Source organism: Monodon monoceros, unplaced genomic scaffold (assembly GCF_005190385.1).
Source record: "Monodon monoceros isolate NGI ecotype Baffin Bay Population unplaced genomic scaffold, NGI_Narwhal_1 Super_Scaffold_22, whole genome shotgun sequence".
In the NCBI taxonomy this organism is placed as follows: domain Eukaryota; kingdom Metazoa; phylum Chordata; class Mammalia; order Artiodactyla; family Monodontidae; genus Monodon; species Monodon monoceros.
In genome coordinates this window covers 96,527,741-96,546,216 of record NW_021703779.1, presented here as the reverse complement: position 1 = coordinate 96,546,216, position 18,476 = coordinate 96,527,741, and the positions used below count along the sequence as shown (strand labels likewise).

The window sequence follows — 18,476 nt, the reverse complement described above, 5'->3', positions numbered from 1 at the left end:
ACAAAAAAGCAGTCAATGAAAAAAGATTCCCTGTACTACTTAATATTGGAATGATCAGATAAGGAATTTATAGCAACTGTTATTAAGATGTTCAAGGACTTAAAGGCAAACGTGGTCCTAATGGGTTAAGGGATGCTAACTCTCAGCAGAGAACTGTAAATTGTAAAATGAACAGGATGGAAGTTTTGGAATTACAAGGTTAAATATTTGAATGAAAAATAAACTGCATAAGTTTAACAGACAAGTGGAGATGGCAGAAGAAAGGAACCATGAACTTGAAGATATTTATACAAATTAATCAGAAGAACAAAAAGAAAAAAAAATTTAAAAATAGAGTTTCAGTGACCTGTGGGACAATATAAAGCACTCTGACATGTAAACTGGAGTCTAAGAAGAGGATAAATAATGGGGCAGGCAAACATTTGAAGAAATAGTGGTAAAAACTTCTCAAATTTGGTGAAAAGCATTAACCTATAGATCTATGAAGCTCAACAAATCTCTAGTAGAATAAACCCAAAGGAAACAAAACATAAGAATATAATAATCAAAGTACTTATAACCAATATAAATAAGAAATCTAAAAGGTAGCCAGAGAAAAATGACACATTTCATAGAGAAGATTAATATAGAAATATCCAAGGACTTTCACATCAGATTCCATAGAGAATGGAAGATAATAAAACTTTCTTTTAAGAGAATAAATATAAATGATACAAACTCACAGCCGTCAAACCAGAATTTTATGTTCAGTGAACAGATCCTTCAAAAATAAGGGTAAAATTAAGGCGTTTTTCAGCTAAACTAAAGCTGGAAGAATTTGTTGCTAATAGATCTTCATTAAAAGAAATGCTAAAGGAAGGTCTTTAGAGGTTGATGGAAATGATACCAGGTGGAAGTTCAGATCTACAAAAGGAAAGAGGAGCATGTGAAATGGTAAATACATAAGTAAATGTGAAAGACTAACTTTTGTTTTATCCTAATTTCTTAGAATGTATAAATGAGGTTTTGAAGCAAAAATAATTTAAATTTAAGGTTATGTCAGTAATATATGTAGAAGTAGCATACATGAAAACAAGAACAAAAAGAAAAGGCTTGGTAAATGAAATTATACTATTTTAAATTTCTTACATTTCTGAAGTCTGAAGTGGGAAAGTGGTATATTATTGAATTTAAGGATGGTTATGAGCTAAGAAAGCATGTGGTAATTCCTAGATTAACCTAGATCAACTAAATATAATTTAAAAGATGTGTGGTTAAAAAAACAATATAGGAACTGAAATGTAATGTTAATAATATTTGGTAAACAGAAGAGAAAGCAAGAAAAGAAGAACAGAGGAACAAAAATCAAATGAAACAAATAGAAAGCAAATAACAAGATGTCAGACTTGAATCCAGTCATATCAATAATTATATAAAATGTAATTGGACCAAATACTCCAGTTAGAAGACAGCACTTTTTATAGTAGGATAAAAAAGCAAGACTATCACTGTCTAAAAGAGATGAACTTTAAATATGAAGACACATACAGTCATATCTTGCTAAATTTATTTATTTATATTAGTAGTTTTCTTTTTAGTATAATAGATTCCTTAAGAGTTTCCACATAGACAATTGTTATCTTCAAGTTAAAAAGTTTTAACTTTTCCCCCAATCTTTTTCTTTTTTTTTATAAATTTATTTATTTATTAACCTAAATGACTATGTTACCCCTTGCTCTTTAATGTATGGTCTGTGGCCGGTGGCATTGGCGTCACCTGGGAATATTTTATTTATTTTTGGCTGCGTTGGGTCTTTGTTGCTGCACGTGGGCTTTCTCTAGTTGTGGTGAGTGGGGGCTACTCTTCGTTGCGGTGTGTGGGCTTCTCACTGCAGTGGCTTCTCTTGTTGTGGAGCACAGGCTCTAGGAGTGCAGACTTCAGCAGTTGTGGCACATGGGCTCGGTAGTTGTGGCTCACGGGCCCTAGAGCACAGGCTCACTAGTTGTGGTGCACGGTCTTTGTTACTCTGCAGCATGTGGGATCTTCCCGGACCAGGCTCAGACCTATGTCCCCTGCATTGGCAGGCGGATTTTTAACCACTGCACCACCATTCTCCCAATCTTTGTTATCTCTATTATTTATATTTGCCTTATTCACTGGCTATGAACTAAAGTGAGTCAAAATGGAAAGAAATAGAAAATTGAAAATTCTTTTCATCTATTAAAGTAATTGAACTAATATTTAAAAACTTCTCCAAATCCAAATGGCTTCATTGATTAATTCTTTCAAACGTTTAAGAGAGAAACATCAAATTTACACAAATGGAAAAGTAAGAAATACCCCTCACTAATGTTATGAGGCCAGCATAACCCTGATATGAAAACCTGATGACTTTATCTGATAGGACTTTTATAGAACAATATCATTTATATACATAGATGCAGAATTCCTCAATAACACCTGTAAATCTGTATATAAACTCTACCTCGGTTATTGACTGATCTTTAAACTACGCAGGCACAGAAGAAATATAGGAGGAATACACTAAAAAAGTAGAAGCTGGAAGCCAAGAAAACTGAGCAAAGGCATTAGATGCTGCATAATGTGAGGGACACAAGTTTTATAGTTTGAGTACAGAAGGGTAACTGCCTACTATAAGGCAAAAACAATAATCTTCACAAGAGAAAACAAACTCCAGAATATCACAAAGTATAAAAATGTCCAGTTTTAAATCAAAAGTTATTAGCTATCCAAAGGAACAGAAAGGTGGGAACCACAATCAGTGAAAAGAGAAGTCAATATAAGTAAACTATATTTATTGGTCACAGATACTGGATTTAGAAGGGGAGGGTGGGATGAACTGGGGGATTAGGATTGACACATATACACTACTATGTATAAACTAGATAACTAATGAGAACCTCCTGTATAGCACAGGGAACTCTACTCAGTGCTCTGTGGTGACCTAAATGGGAAGGAAATCCAAAAAAGAGGGGAAAAAAAAGAAATCAGTTGCATTTCTATACAAAAACAACAAAACATCTGAAAAAGAAATAAAGAAAACTATCCCATTCACAATAGCTTCAAAAACAATAAAATACTTAGGAATAAATTTAATCAAGTAAGTGAAAGATCTGTTCAATATAAACTATAAGACCTTGATGAAAGAAATTTAAAAGGACACAAACAAATGGAAAGTTACCCCATGTTCATGGATTGGAAGAATTAATATTGCTAAAATGTCCATACTGCCAAACCCATTTATAGATTCAATGTAATCCCTATAAAATTCCATTGGCATTTCTCACATAAATAGAAAAAGCAATCCTAAAATTTGTATGGATCCACAAAAGGCCCTAAATAGCCAAAGAATCATGAGAAAGAAGAACAGAACTGGAGACATCACACTTCAAGATATACTGCAAAGTAATTTAAATGGTATGGTACTGGCATAAAAATAGACACATAGACCAATGGAACAGGATAGAAAGCCCCCAAATTAACTCCTACATATATGGTCAACTAATATTTGATGTGGAGCTAAGAACACTCAATGGGGAAAGGATAGTCTCTTCAACAAATAGTGTTGGAAAAATTGCATAACCACATGCAGAAAAATAAAATTGCACCCCTATCTTACATCAATCAAAAAGTTAACTAGAAGTGAATTAAAGACTTAAACATAAGACTTGATACCATAAAACTCCTAGAAGAAAAGGAGGAAGAAGCTCCTTGACATTGGACTGGGCAATAATTTTTTTGATATGATACCAAAAACACAAACAACAAAAGCTAAAATCAACAACTAGGATTACATCAAACTAAAAAAAGATTCTGCACAGCAAAAAATAAATCATAAAATGAAAAGGCAACCTGTGAAATGGGAGAGAATATTTGCAAACAATATATCAGATAAGGGGTTAATATTCAAAATATATAAAGAACTCATACAACTGAATTTTATAAAAACAAACAACGCAATAAAAAATGGGCACAGGAACCAAGTAGACTTTTTTTTTCAGAAAAAGGCATATAAATAGCCATTAGGTACATAAAAAGATGTTCAGCATTACTAATCATCAGGAAAATGTAAATCAAAACCACAATAAGAGGGACTTCCCTGGTGGTGCAGTGGATAACACTCTGTGCTCCCAATGCAGGGTTCCCGGGTTCAATCCCTGGTCAGGGAACTAGATCCCACATGCATGCTGCAACTAAGAGTTCTCATGCCACAACCAGGGAACTGGTGAGCCACAACTAAGGCGTCCACCTGCCACAACTGAGACCAGGTGCAACCTAATAAATAAATATATATTAAAAAAACACAAAATAAGGTATCACCTCACACTTGTTAGAATGGCTATCATCAAGAAGACAATAGATAATAAGTGTTGGAGAGGAAGTGGTGAAAAGAGAACTCTTGCACATTGTTGGAGGAAATTTAAATTGTTGCAGCCACTATGGAAAACAATATGGAAGTTGTTCAAATAATTCAAAATAGAACTGTCATGTGATCCAGCAATTCCCCTTCTGGGTATATATATCCAAAGGAAATGAAAACAGGATTTTAAAGAGATATATTCACTACAGTGTTTATTTTTGTATTATTCACAATAGCCAAAAAATGAGAACAACTTGTGTGTCCATCAATGGATGATATATATGATATAATGGAGTATTATTAAGCCATGAGAAAGAAGGAAATCCTGCCATTTGCAACAACATGGATGGACCTTGAAGGCTTTAAGCTAAATGAGGTAAGTAAGACAGAGAAAGACAAATATTATATCATGTCACTTATATGTGGGATCTAAAAAAGCCAAACCTGTAAAAACAGAGAGCAGAATGGTGGTTACCAAAGGCTGGTGGGTGAGGGAATTGGGGATATGTTTTTTAAAGGTACAGACTTGGAGCTAGTAGCTACATATGTCCTGGAGAGCTAACATACAGCATTGTGATTATAGTCAACAATACTCTATTATAAACTTCAAAGTAGCTAAGAGACTAGATCTTAATTGTTCTTAAAACGAAAAAAGTAATGACTGTTATATGATGTGATAGAGGTGTTAGCTAACACTATAGTGGCAATCATACTGCAATATATAAATGTATCAAACCAACATCCTGTGCATCTTAAACAATTTTATACATCCATAATATTTCAATTTTAAAAAATGGACATTTTTTTTTCAAATGCTATTTATGCATATATTGAGATGATCATGTGTTTTTTGTTTTTATTCTATTGAGGTTAAATCATTCTTTCATATCTGGGATAAATTCCGCTTGATCATGGTATGTAATTTTTTAAAATGTTGCCACATTCAGTGTGCTATTATTTTGGTATTCAATTATATTTCTATACACTAGCAATGAACAATCCAATAAATGAAATTAAGTAAACAATGCAACCAAGGGGAGAAAGCGGGCAGGGGGCAGTTGGTGGGATGAACTGAGAGACTGGGCTTGACGTATATACACTAATATGTATAAAATAGATAACTAATAAGAACCTGTTGTATAAAAAAAATAAAATAAAATTCAAAGAAAAAACCCAATGCAATTTTAATAGCACTGAAAAGAATAAAGTACTTAGGAATAAATTTAACAAAAGAAATCTAAAACCTTTAAATTGAAGAGTACAAAACTGTTGAATGAAAGCAAAGAATTTAAATGAATGGAAAAAAGCATATGTCTATGGATTAGAAGATTTAAAATTGTTGAGATGGCAGTACTCTCCAAAGTGATCAAAAGAGTCAACGCAATTCCTTTCAGCATCCCAGCTGACTTCTTTGTATGTAGAAATTGACAAGCCAATTCTAAAATTCACATGGAATTGCAAAGGACCCAGAATAGTCAAAATAATTTTGAAATAGAACATAGTATGAGAACTCACACTTTCTGATTTTAAAACTTACTACAAAATAATGATAATCAAGACCATGAGGTACAGACATAAAAATAGACATACAGATCACTGGAATAGAATTGAGAGTGCTCAAGTAGACCTATGTATCCATAATCAGCTAATTTTCAACAAAGGTGCCAGGACCATTGCTATGGTCTGAATGATTGTGTCCCTCTCAAACTTCATATGTTGACATCCTAACCCCCAAGGTGCTATTAGGAGGTGGGGCTTTTGGGAAATGATTAAGTCACGAAAGCAGAGTGCTCATGAATGATATTAGTGCCCTATAAAAGAGGCTAGATAAAGCTCCCTTGCCTTTCTGAGATGTGAGGTCATAGTGAAAAGATGGCCATCTAGGAAGTGGGACTTCACCAGACACCCAATCTGTCAGTGCCATGATCTTGGACTTCCCAGCCTCCAGAACTGTGAGAAATAAATATTTTTTCGTTTATAAGCCACTTAGTTTATGGTATTTTGTTACAATAGCCTGTAAAAACTAAGACAACCATTCGAGGGGGAAAGAATAGTCTTTTTAAATGGTGCTGGGATAACTGGATGTCAACATACAGAAGGAGGAAGTTGGATCCTTACCTTTCACCATTTACAAAAATTAACTCAAAATGAATCAAAGACCTAAATGTAAGAGGTAAAAATTATACAACTTTTAGAAGAAAACATAGGGATACACCCTTATAATTCCAGTGTTAAGAATGTTTTACTAAACGTGACACTAAGAGCACAAGCAACAAGAGAAAAATAGATACATTGAACTTCATCAAAATTAAAAACTTTTGTACTGCAAATGATGCCATCAAGAAAGTGAAAGGACAACTCACACAGTGGTAGAAAATACTAAGAAGTCATATGTCTTCTGTGTGTCTTTCATCCAGAATATATGAAAATGCTTGCAATTCAATAGTAACAGATAGACAACTCAATTAAAATTGGGCAAATGATATGAATATGTATCTTTCCAAAGAAGATATACAAATGACCAATATGTACATGAAAATATGCTCGTCATCATTAGCTATTAAGGAAGTGCAAATCAAAATCACAATGAGATACCACTTTATACATACTAGGACAGGTATAATCATATATATAAACAGCAAAACATGTAGGTAACAATGTGAAGAAATTGGAGTCCTCCTATAAGGGTGATGGGAATTTAAAATGGTACATCAGCTTTGGAAATAATTTGGCAGTTACAATGTGATCAAGGAATTCCTTAGTTATATACGCAAGAGAATTAAAAACAGGTGTTCAAAGAAAAATTGCTCCATGAATGTTCACAGCAGCATTATTCATGATTAAAAAAGACTGGAAATAACCCAAATGCCCATCAGTGGAAGAGTGAAAAAATAAGTGGTGGTATATACATACAACAGAATGTTATTCACACTTAAAAGATTACTGAGTGAAAAAGCCAGTCACATAAGACCACATATTATATGATCATAACTACATGATATCCCATCTATTGCCAGAGTAGGCACACCTATAGAGACAGGTAATTGATTAGTTCTTGCCTAGGCATGGGGGATGGGTAGGTAGGGGTGGTGATACTTATAAGGTTTTTTTTTTTTTTGTGTGGTGACAAAAGTGTTTTAAAACTAATAGAGGTGATGGTTGCACACATCTATGAAATATTAAAAAACATTGAATTATATACTTTAACTAGGTGAATTATATCTGAATTATTTCTCAATCAACTGCTAAAATCTAATAAAGAAAGGAAAAAGGTAAATGAAGTACTAATGTATGCTACAACAAAGAAGAATTGAAAAACATTATGATATTTGAAAGAAGGCAGATAGAGAAGGTCACATATTGTATGACTCTATTTATAGAAAATGTCCAGAGTAGGCCAATCCATAGAAATAAAAAGTAAATTAGTGATTTCTAAGGTCTGGGGTGAGAGGGATTGGGGAATGACTCTTTTAAATACTTTTTTTTTGGTGTCATGAAGATGCTCTATAATTAAATAATGGTGATGGTTGTACAACCTTGTGAATACACTAAAAAGTATTGAGTTGTACACTTAAAATGGTAAATTTTAGGTATATTAACTATATCATGATAAGAAAAAAGTAAACAGAAAGGTGGAATGGAGCAACAATAAAGATAAAAGATGAATAGAAAACAAATGTCAAAAGCAATATCAATAATCACATTAAATGTAAATTGACTAAACCCTCTAATCAAAAGTTAAAGGTAACAGATTGAATAAAAAGTTTTAAAAAGAAAAGAGAGATTAAATTTTTTGCTGCTAACATGAGATATATTTTGATTATGAACATACATATAAGTTGAAAGTAAAGAATTGAAATATATACTACATGAAATGATATGCATAAGACACTATAGTACATATTAATTTCAGATAACATATACTTAATAATATGATTAGCATTAGAGGCAAAGAGGGAGATTGCATAACTAAAAATGGGTTAATATAGCAGGATGATATAATAATTTAAAAAAATATATGCACCTAATAACACAGTTCCAAAATACATGAAGCAAAATCAACGGAATTGAAAGGAGAAGTAGATAAATTAAGACTTTTAGTTGGAGTTTCAATATCAAACTCTCAAAAATTAATAAGATGAATAGAAAAGTAGAAGGATATAGTAGACCTGAAAAGCACTATGAGCCAATTCAACATAATTAAGATTTATACAACTTTCACACAACAGCAAGATACAAATTCTATTCAAGTGCCTATAGACTATAAACCAGGACACACTGGAACATATCCAGGGACATAAAACAAGGTGCAAAAATTTCACGGTCTAAAGGTATTGAAATCATACAGGGTCTGTTCTCTTATTACTGTGGAATTTTGTTAGAAATCACTATCAAAGGTATTTGGAAATAACCCACATATTTTCAAGTGCAATGTGACATTTACCAAGAGAGATCTTTGACTTAGCTATTGAAAGCGTCAATAAAGTTAAAAGACTGAAAAAAACACAGAGGGTGATTGCAGAGAAGAAAGCATTTAAATGAGAAATTAATATCAAAATGAGAAATTAATATCAAAAGATACTTACCCTCCCCCATATATTTGGAAATTAAATGTCCACTTTTATATGATGGGTGTATCTAAGAAGCCATAACAAGGAAAATTAGAAAATATTTGGAACCGAATAAAAATGAAAAGAGAATTTATCAGAATTTGTTGGATGCAGCTGAACCTGCTCAATGCAACTAAATACAATGTGGAATCCTGAATAAGGTATGAAAACAAATAATGGACACTAGCAGAAAATGTTGTGAAATTTGAACAAAATCTGTACTTTAGTTAATAATACTGTACGACATGATGATTTCCTGTTTTTGATCATTGCACTATGGGTATACAAAATGTTAATATTCAGTGAAGTAGGATGAGGGATGTAAGGGGACTCTCTGTGCTATTCTGCAGCTTTTCCGTAAGTCTACAATTAGCTAAAAAAATAATAACAACTGGCATTACCAAGTGGCAATGAAATCATGGATCAACTAGAACTCACATATGTTGCTGGTGGGAATACAGAATAGTACTGCCACTTTGAAAACTGGTTTGGTAGTTTGTTTGTTTGTTTCTTCTAAATAAAGATAAACGTACAACTTTGTTTTGACCCAGCAATTCCATTCCTAAGTATTTACCCAAGAGAAATAAAAACAGAGAACCTAAAATAGACTTTGAAAAATAATTCTCATACCAATTTTATTCCTAATAGTCCCAAACTGAAAATAATGTAAATATCCATCTGGAGATAATTGAATAAACAACTGGTAGTATATTCATGCAATGATAGTTACTTAGCAATAAAAAAGAGCAAGTTAATGATAAGCACAACAAAATGGATGTATCTCAAAATCACTATATTGAAAAAAGATGATAGACACATAAAAGAATGCAATGTTTATTTTCATTTATTTGAATATCTGGGAAAGTTAAAACTAAATATTAGTAATAAAGAACAATGGTTGTCCCATTACAGGTGTACTGCCTGGAAAGTGAATGGGGACAATTATCGAGCAGTAGAATTACTTTAAATCTTGTTTTATTTCTGATGGTTACATAGAAATTATCATTTTTTCTTACTCATCAATCACTATGCATAAAAATCTGTACATTTTATTGTATGTAAATTATACCTTGGCAACAAAAAACAAGGCTGCACCAAATACATTATACAATTGTTTCTATTTACTGGATAAGCTAAAGTGCAAAGCTACAATCTTTAAGAGACAGGAAGCCCATGTTTGAGCTCACGTTTACACAAGCTTCCTCCTGATGAGCAATTTTGAAACTATGTTTTAAGGAAATAGAGCCCAGTCAAAGTGTAGCACTTTTGCTGGGAAGTTGAGACATAAATAACATTTCAGAGCTGAATGGAGACTTAAATTTGGGTGTTAAGCCAGGAGAGAATGGACAGACACACAGGGGATTCTCTGAAACTTGCATAAAATTTCTTCTCATGATTTTGGCCAACTCCTGAGATGCAAATGACCTAGGTAAGCCTCTTGGGGTCCTAGCATATAACAGACACTGGAAGGCTGGAAAGCAAAGCTGAGATTTTAGAGATCGTATACGCATAGTGGACCGTCTTTGGAAAATACTCAGGGCCTTTAGTTGAGACTGAAGTAAGGCTATGCGCTAGGAATCTAATACAGTATCCAGGTGGTATGCTGATAATTTAACTTTCAGTTAGAATAAAATTTAACACTTACGAGAGAAAGATGACAAAATCAAGGGCTTTTATAATATAATACCCACAATGCTGGGCATACAATTAAAAGTACTAGATATGCAAAGAACATTGAAGCAGTAACTGCTGATCAGAAGATGAAAGAGTTAATAAAAGAGACCCTGAGGTGATTGAGTATTGAGAAAAGAATAAGAAAAAAAAAAGACAGAAAATAACAACAATAAAAAAGGGACAAATAATAAACAGCAAAAGATTAGTTTTAAACCCAACTATACCAATAATCACATTATATATAAAAGACATAAATATGAGCAGTGGAGATTGCAAGATTAGATAAATAAACAAGACAACTATATTTTATCTATAAGAAACCTAGCTTAATTATAAAGACAAAAGGAGGTTAAAGTAAAGAATGATGATACAACTGAAGGTGACATTAGTGGAAATGGTGATAAAGACATAAAAATGCTCTTATCTATAAAAACAATGAGAACACTGGAAAATATTGTCAAAATCAACCTATCAGAACTCCAGAAATATGCCAAAGTCTTTCAGTAATTCGGGGAGTATTTATTCAAGAAGAAAGCTCTACTTCCGTAAGAACAGTGTTTTGTGGAATTTGAACTTGCCTTATTCTCATTCTTTCATTCAAAATTTGTACAATTTTTTTTTAGAATCCACATATAAGTGATATCATATGATATTTGTCTTTCTCTGTCTGACTTACTTCACTCAGTAAGATAATCTCTAGGTCCAGCCATGTTGCTGCAAATGGAATTATTTCATTCCTTTTTATGGCTGAGTAATTTTCCATTGTATATATGTACCACATCTTCTTTATCCACTCCTCTGCCAATGGACATTTAGGTTGCTTCCATGTCTTGGCTATTGTAAATAGTGCTGTGATGAACACTGGGGTGGATGTATCCTTTTGAATTATTGTTTTCTCCAGATATATGCCCAAGAGTGGGATTGCTGGATCATATGGTAGCTCTATTTTTTGTATTTTAAGGAACCTCTATACTGTTTTCCATAATGGTTGTACCAATTTACATTCCCACCAACAGTGTAGGAAGGTTCCCTTTTCTCAACACCTTCTCCAGCATTTATTGTTTTTAGATTTTTTTATGATGGCCAGTCTGACTGCTGTAACATGATACCTCATTGTAGTTTTGATTTGCATTTCTCTAATAATTAGTGATGTTGAGCATCTTTTCATGTACTTTTTGGCCACCTGTATGTCTTTATTGGAGAAATGTCTATTTAGATCTTCCACCCATTTTTGGACTGGGTTGTTTGTTTTTTGATATTGAGCTGCATGAGCTATTTGTATATTTTGGAGATTAATCCCTTGTCAGTCGCTTCATTTGCCAATATACTCTCCCATTCTATGGGTTGTCTTTTTGTTTTGTTTATGGTTTCCTTTTCTGTGCAAAAGCTTTTAAGTTTAATTAGGTCCCATTTATTTACTTTTGATTTTATTTTCTTTAGGAGATGGATCAAAAAATATATTGCTGCAATTTATGTCAGAGAGTGTTCTGCCTATGCTAAGAGTTTTATAGTATCTGGCCTTACAGTTAGGCTTTTAATCCATTTTGAGTTTATTTTTGTGTATGGTGTTAGGGAATGTTCTAATTTCATTCTTTTACATGCAGCTCTCTAGTTTTCCCAGCGCCACTTACTGAAGAGACTGTCTTTTCTACATTGTATATTCTTACCTCCTTTGTCATAGATTAGTTGACCATAGGTGTGTGGGTTTATTTCTGGACTCTCTATTCTGTTCCATTGATCTGTATGTCTGTTTTTCTGCCAATACCATGCTGTTTTGATTACTGTAGCTTTGTAGTATAGTCTGAAGTCAGGGAGCCTGATTCCTCCAGTTCCATTTTTCTTTCTCAAGATTGCTTTGGCTATTTGGGGTCGATGCAGAGATATACCATGTTCTTGGATTGGAAGAATCAAAATTGTCAAAATGACTATACTACCCAAAGCAATCTACAGATTCAATGCAATACCTATCAAATTACCAAGGCATTTTTCACAGAATTAGAACAAAAACTTTACAATTTATATGGAAATACATGAATTAAAAAAAATACACAAGCTATGAAGACTAATTCACAAAGAAAAAGAAAATATGAATAGACCTGTTACAGTAAAGAGATTCCATTTGACATTAAAAAAACTCCACTAAGTACTGCTCAGGCCCAAATGGCTTCACTGGTGAATTCTATCAAATATCTAAAGGATTAACACCAATCATTCAAAAACTCTTCCAAAAAATAGAAAAAGAAAGAATATTTCCCATCCCATTTTATGGGGCTAGTATTACTCCTGATACCAAAAAAAAGACAAAGATGTCATATAAAAAGAAAAACCACAGACCAGTACTTTTTCTTAATATAAGTACAAAAATCCTCAACAACATACTAGCCAACCAAATCCAGCAACATATAAAAATGAGTATACATCAAGACCCAGGGGAATTTATCCAAAGAATGCAAGGTTGTATCAGCATGTGAAAATCGATCAATGTAACGTGATATTAATAGAATAAAGGACAAAATGCAATGTGTTTTTATGATAAAATAGTGACCATACAAAAAATAGAAGGGAACTTCCTCAACCTCATAGAGGACATCTGTAAAACACCTACAGCTAACATCTTCCGCAGCATGTGGGATCTTCCCGGACCGGGGCACGAACCCATGTCCCTTGCATCAGCAGGCAGACTCTCAACCACTGCGCCACCAGGAAGCCCTACAGCTAATATCTTACTTCATTATGAAAGACTGAAAGAGGAATTTTTGGTGAAATTAAACTTTCAAAAATATGAAACACACACACACTGAGAGAATGATTATTTCTGGTGGAATTATTGGTAATTACAAAATATTAGAAACAAATGCTCATACTACACAGGAGACTGGTTAAATAAATTACAATATATCTATAAAATGCAGTACTAATGAGCATTTAAAAAAGGAATTTGGCTTTTAAACAGTGTTTAGGTCATTTACATGATATTTGGGTTTACATCTACCATCTTACTATGAATGGATAGAGAGGAATTCCCAGGACATATTACAAAGTAAAGAACAGCAAAGTGTTAACATGTATGTAGTATTTTATCTTTTATCTAAGAAAGAAGAAACAAGAATATATATAGTTTTTTGAAAAAATAAACTTCGAAGTGTAGTCTAGAAATTATTGAATGGGTTAACCAAGGGAGAGAAGAAAGAGTGACACTTCTCTGAGTATACTATTTGCATACTTTGGAACATAATATTAAGGTCTTACATATTAAAAAATAAAGGCAGCAAGGTAGGGTAAATCAATACTGAATGCATACAGAAACCAAAAAAATCCCTAACTTTAAAGAATTGGTAACAGAACCACGCAGAAGAAAATATCCGTATTAATTGTAATATTTTGAACAGAATGCTTTGACATATAACCTCAGTGGGAAACATTCTAAAGGCAAAAAAAAAAAAAAAAACCCAAAAACCAAAAAAAAATTGCAATACAATTTTAAACATAGCATTTTATTTATTTAGTGGTATGAGGATAGCAATTCTGAAATGAATTTTCATATTGTAGGATTTAGAAAATATAAATATTAAATAAATATATTGATGCTTTTGAGGATCAGGTTACTCATTGTGAGAAAGGTGAGGAATAACAAGGAATTGGGAAGGTAGCAGAAGAATCCTGTGTTACTGGATTGGAATTAAAGGCATAGATAAAGCAATGAGTGTACCTAGATACCATATCTGTTTGTAAAACCTCTGACCACTAAAAAAACCCAAGGGTTCCTTGTATGGAATAACTGATTTCAGAACTGGGACATGGAAAATAAAGGGTAAATCTGGCAAAATCAACGACAGAAAGTAAGAAAGTGCTTAATGTGCTGATGGGACATAACAAAAGGAGTTATCGGACAAATCTGGGATAATTTGAGCGTCAAAATAATTAAGGACAGTAATGAATTAAGTTATATTGATTACAAAAGAATTCAAGAGTATTTACCAATATGAATAAATGAATAACAAAGTGGGAGGGAAAACCTTCCTTACAGTACAATGCCAACTAATAAAGGAAGAAAGAATAATAAAGTGAGAAAAAATCATTAGTTTACAATCACATAATAATAAATGGTTCAGAGAAGAGTCATCAGTGGATTCTAAATCCATTGGGTCATAGTTTATTGGAAAATAATTTCTTAATTTCCAAATATATGTAGATTTTTCTAGTTACCTTTTGGTAAACATTTCTATTTCATTTGAATTTGAATTACTTTATGATTCCAACACTTGAAATTTATTGAGAATTAATTTATGGCCGAATATATGGTCAATTATGATAAATATTTCTTATGCAAATGATAGGAATATGTATTTTTCACTTGTCCATTAGTTCAGCTTTTTTCATTGTCCTCATACAATCACTGAAAAGGGTGTGTTAAAATTTTACACCATTATTGTAGACTTGCCTATTTGTCCTTACAATTCTGTCCATGTTTAATTTAGTAATGTTGAGGCCATAATATTATATACATACATTCATTATTCTGTGTCTTCCAAATGAATTAACTCCTTCATAATCATGAAGTAACCTTCTTTCTTTAAAATAATTGATTTTGCTGAAAAATCTATTCTGATAGATTACTACTATAGCTATACAGTCTTTCTGTTGGTTAGTGTTTGTGTGGAGTACCTTTTTAATCCCTTACTTTCCTTATGATATATATATGTGTCTTATAAACACATTGTTGGATTATTTTTTCAAATCTTATCTGACAGTCTTAGAATATTTAGTCCCATTTACAATTAATATAATTATGGATATATTTGGTTTTAATTTTGCCATCTTAGTATGTGTTTCTATATTTTCCCACCTGATCTGTGTTACTATTTTTTATCTTTTATTGCCTCCTTTTGGATTTGTTATATTATTCTCTAATATTCTTCTAAAAATTTGGAAGGTAAACGTTTCCTTTCTATTAGTGATTACCGTTGAACAGACAGTTATACTTTATTCATCAAAGCTTAATACTAAATATCATTTTTATTTTTCTCCTGGACAATGATAAAAGTTTACTTTCAACCCTCTGTTCTTATATGCTATTGTTTTGTGCATTTTAGTTCCATTAATATACTGAATGCCGTAAGACATTATCATTATTGTTTTATACAGTCAATGTTTATTTATATTTAACTACACATTTACCATTTTCATTGCACTTAATTGCTTCTTGCATCTCCAACCTTCCTTTTGTGGCCATTTTCCTTTGTTTGAAGAACACCCTTTAGTATTTTGTTAAGCAGGAGACTGCTTTTGTCACGTTCTCTTAGTTTTTGCTTGATAATGTCTTTATTTCACTTTGATTCTTGAGGTATAATTTTGCTGAATATATGATTCTAATTTAGCATTCACTTAAAAAAATTTTTTTTTTCACCACTCCCTGTGCCATGCGGGATCCTAGTTCCCAGACCAGGGATCGAACATGCGCCCTCTGCAGTACAAGTGTGAGTCTTAACCACTGGACTGCCCAGGAAGTCCCAGTATTCACTTTTCATCAGCACACTGACACTATCATTTTAATATCTTCTAGTTTTCACTGTTGCTGTTGAGAAGGCATTCATCCATCTTATCGTTGCTCTACTGAACTAACTTGATCTTTTTTTCTTTAAGGTTGATATATGTTTTCTCTTTTTCTGCAATGTCACAATGATGGGTCTAAATGTTGATTGTTTTTTATTCATTCTGCTTGAGACTTGTTGAGCTCTTTAAATGAGAGAATCGGTGTTTTTCATCAATTTGAAAAGCCATTATTTCTTCAAATATTGCTTTTCTGCCATTCTTTTCTCACCTTATGGAATTCTTCTCACTTTGTACTGTATGTCCATTATCTTCTTATTTTCTCTTTTATATCCTTCTGATTTTCCTTGCTTCATTCATCACAGTTTCTTCTGACTGACCTCCAGTAATGCTCTCTTTAGCCATGTCTAATCTGTCTTTGAGTTCTAAGGTTTTCATATGTTTGAGCTCCAGGTTTTCTCGTTGTTTCTTATATCTTAAATGTCACCCTTTACAGCTTGCAGTTTCTTGCTGAAATATGTAAGTTCAGCTTGTAATTTCCATGTTCACACTACAAATAGTTGTTTAAAGTCTATGTCAGGTAATTCAACTATCTTGAGTGCCTGTGGGTTCATTTGTATTATCTTTTATTGTGTTATATCTAGTTCATTTGTCTTGTTTCTTCATGTGTCTCTTTATCATTGTATTTCAGTTACAGGAATTGAAAATTATTGAAAGAAGTCATTTGATGCCTAGGATGATAAGGATTTTTTTGTTTATACCAAGAAAATTGGAAAGGTGAAGACTATGAAATCACCTTAATCCAATTTCCAGGCTCAATATTATTTTGCTTAGATGGGTGGCTTGAACCAGGCCTGAACTCCATGCCAAGGATGGTTTAACCCTGGTTCATCCTTACTTCTAGTGTACAGTCCTTTGGGATCCCAAACTAAGCCCAAGTTCGTTGACCCTTGCCAGGCTCGTGAGACTTGAATGAGCTTCTCAACCTGTCATCACATCTTCAGGTTTGCAAATGCCTCATTAGCAGATGTGACCCAAAAGTCATAATCATTTTTCCTGGATTTCTGTCTTTTTATGGATGTCTCACTATCTTTTTTTTTTAACATCTTTATTGGAGTATAATTCCTTTACAATGGTGTGTTAGTTTCTGCTTTATAACAAAGTGAATCAACTATACGTATGCATATATCCCCATATCTTCTCCCTCTTGTGTCTTCCTCCCACCCTGCCTATCCCACCCCTCTAGGTGGTCACAAGGCACAGAGCTGATCTCCCTGTGCTATGTGGCTGTTTCCCACTAGCTATCTATTTTACATTTGGTAGTGTATATATGTCCATGCCACTCTCTCACTTTGTCCCAACTTACCCTTCCCCCTCCCTGTGTCCTCAAGTCCATTCTCTACATCTGCGTCTTTATTCCTGCCCTGCCCCTAAGTTCTTCAGAACCTTTTTTTTTTTTTACATTCCATATATATGTGTTAGCATACGGTATTTGTTTTTCTCTTTCTGATTTACTTCACTCTATATGACAGACTCTAGGTCCATCCACCTCACTACAAATAATTCATTTTCATTTCTTTTCATGGCTGAGTAGTATTCCATTATATATATGTGCCACATCTTCTTTATCCATTCATCTGTCGATGGACACTTAGGTTGTTTCCATGTCCTGGCTATTGTAAATAGAGCTGCATTGAACATTGTTGTGCATGACTCTTTTTGAATTATGGTTTTCTTAGGGTATATGCCCAGTAGTGGGATTGCTGGGTTGTATGGTAGTTTTATTTTTGTTTTTTTAAGGAACCTCCATAGTGTTCTCCATAGTGACTTTATCAATTTACATTCCCACCAACAGTGCAAGAGGGTTCCCTTTTCTGCACACCCTCTCCAGCATTTATTGTTTGTAGATTTTCTTATTAGCTTCTCAATGCTTATAGTATTTTCCCCATATTTTTGTTGTATTTAGCACAAGAGTCAGTCCAAATTACCCAGTCTGCAGTTGTTAGAAGGTGATGCTTTTAATATTCTGATTTAATTTAGCTGTGTATTTCCTTTGTAAGTGCCGTAAGAACTGGCATCTTTCGAGAGAAGGTCTTCATGATGGAGAGGGTAAAATGTGTAAGTCCTTGAATATGTAGGTCAAATTGTGTATATAGATTCACTTTTTTTTCTTGGAGAAATTTCATTGTTTTTTATCCAAAGGGTGTGTGTGTGTGTGTGTGTGTGTGTGTGTGCATTCACCTATAATAGAACAATCTTAAAACTTAAATTTATTTTATCAA

General features: G+C 33.0%; 1 protein-coding gene across 1 annotated transcript in view; it reads right to left on the bottom strand.

Annotated features, from left to right (window-relative positions):
• HTR2C (5-hydroxytryptamine receptor 2C) overlaps positions 1 to 18,476 on the bottom strand; it is a 115,884-nt gene that overhangs the window by 18,966 nt on the left and 78,442 nt on the right. The window lies entirely within an intron of this gene.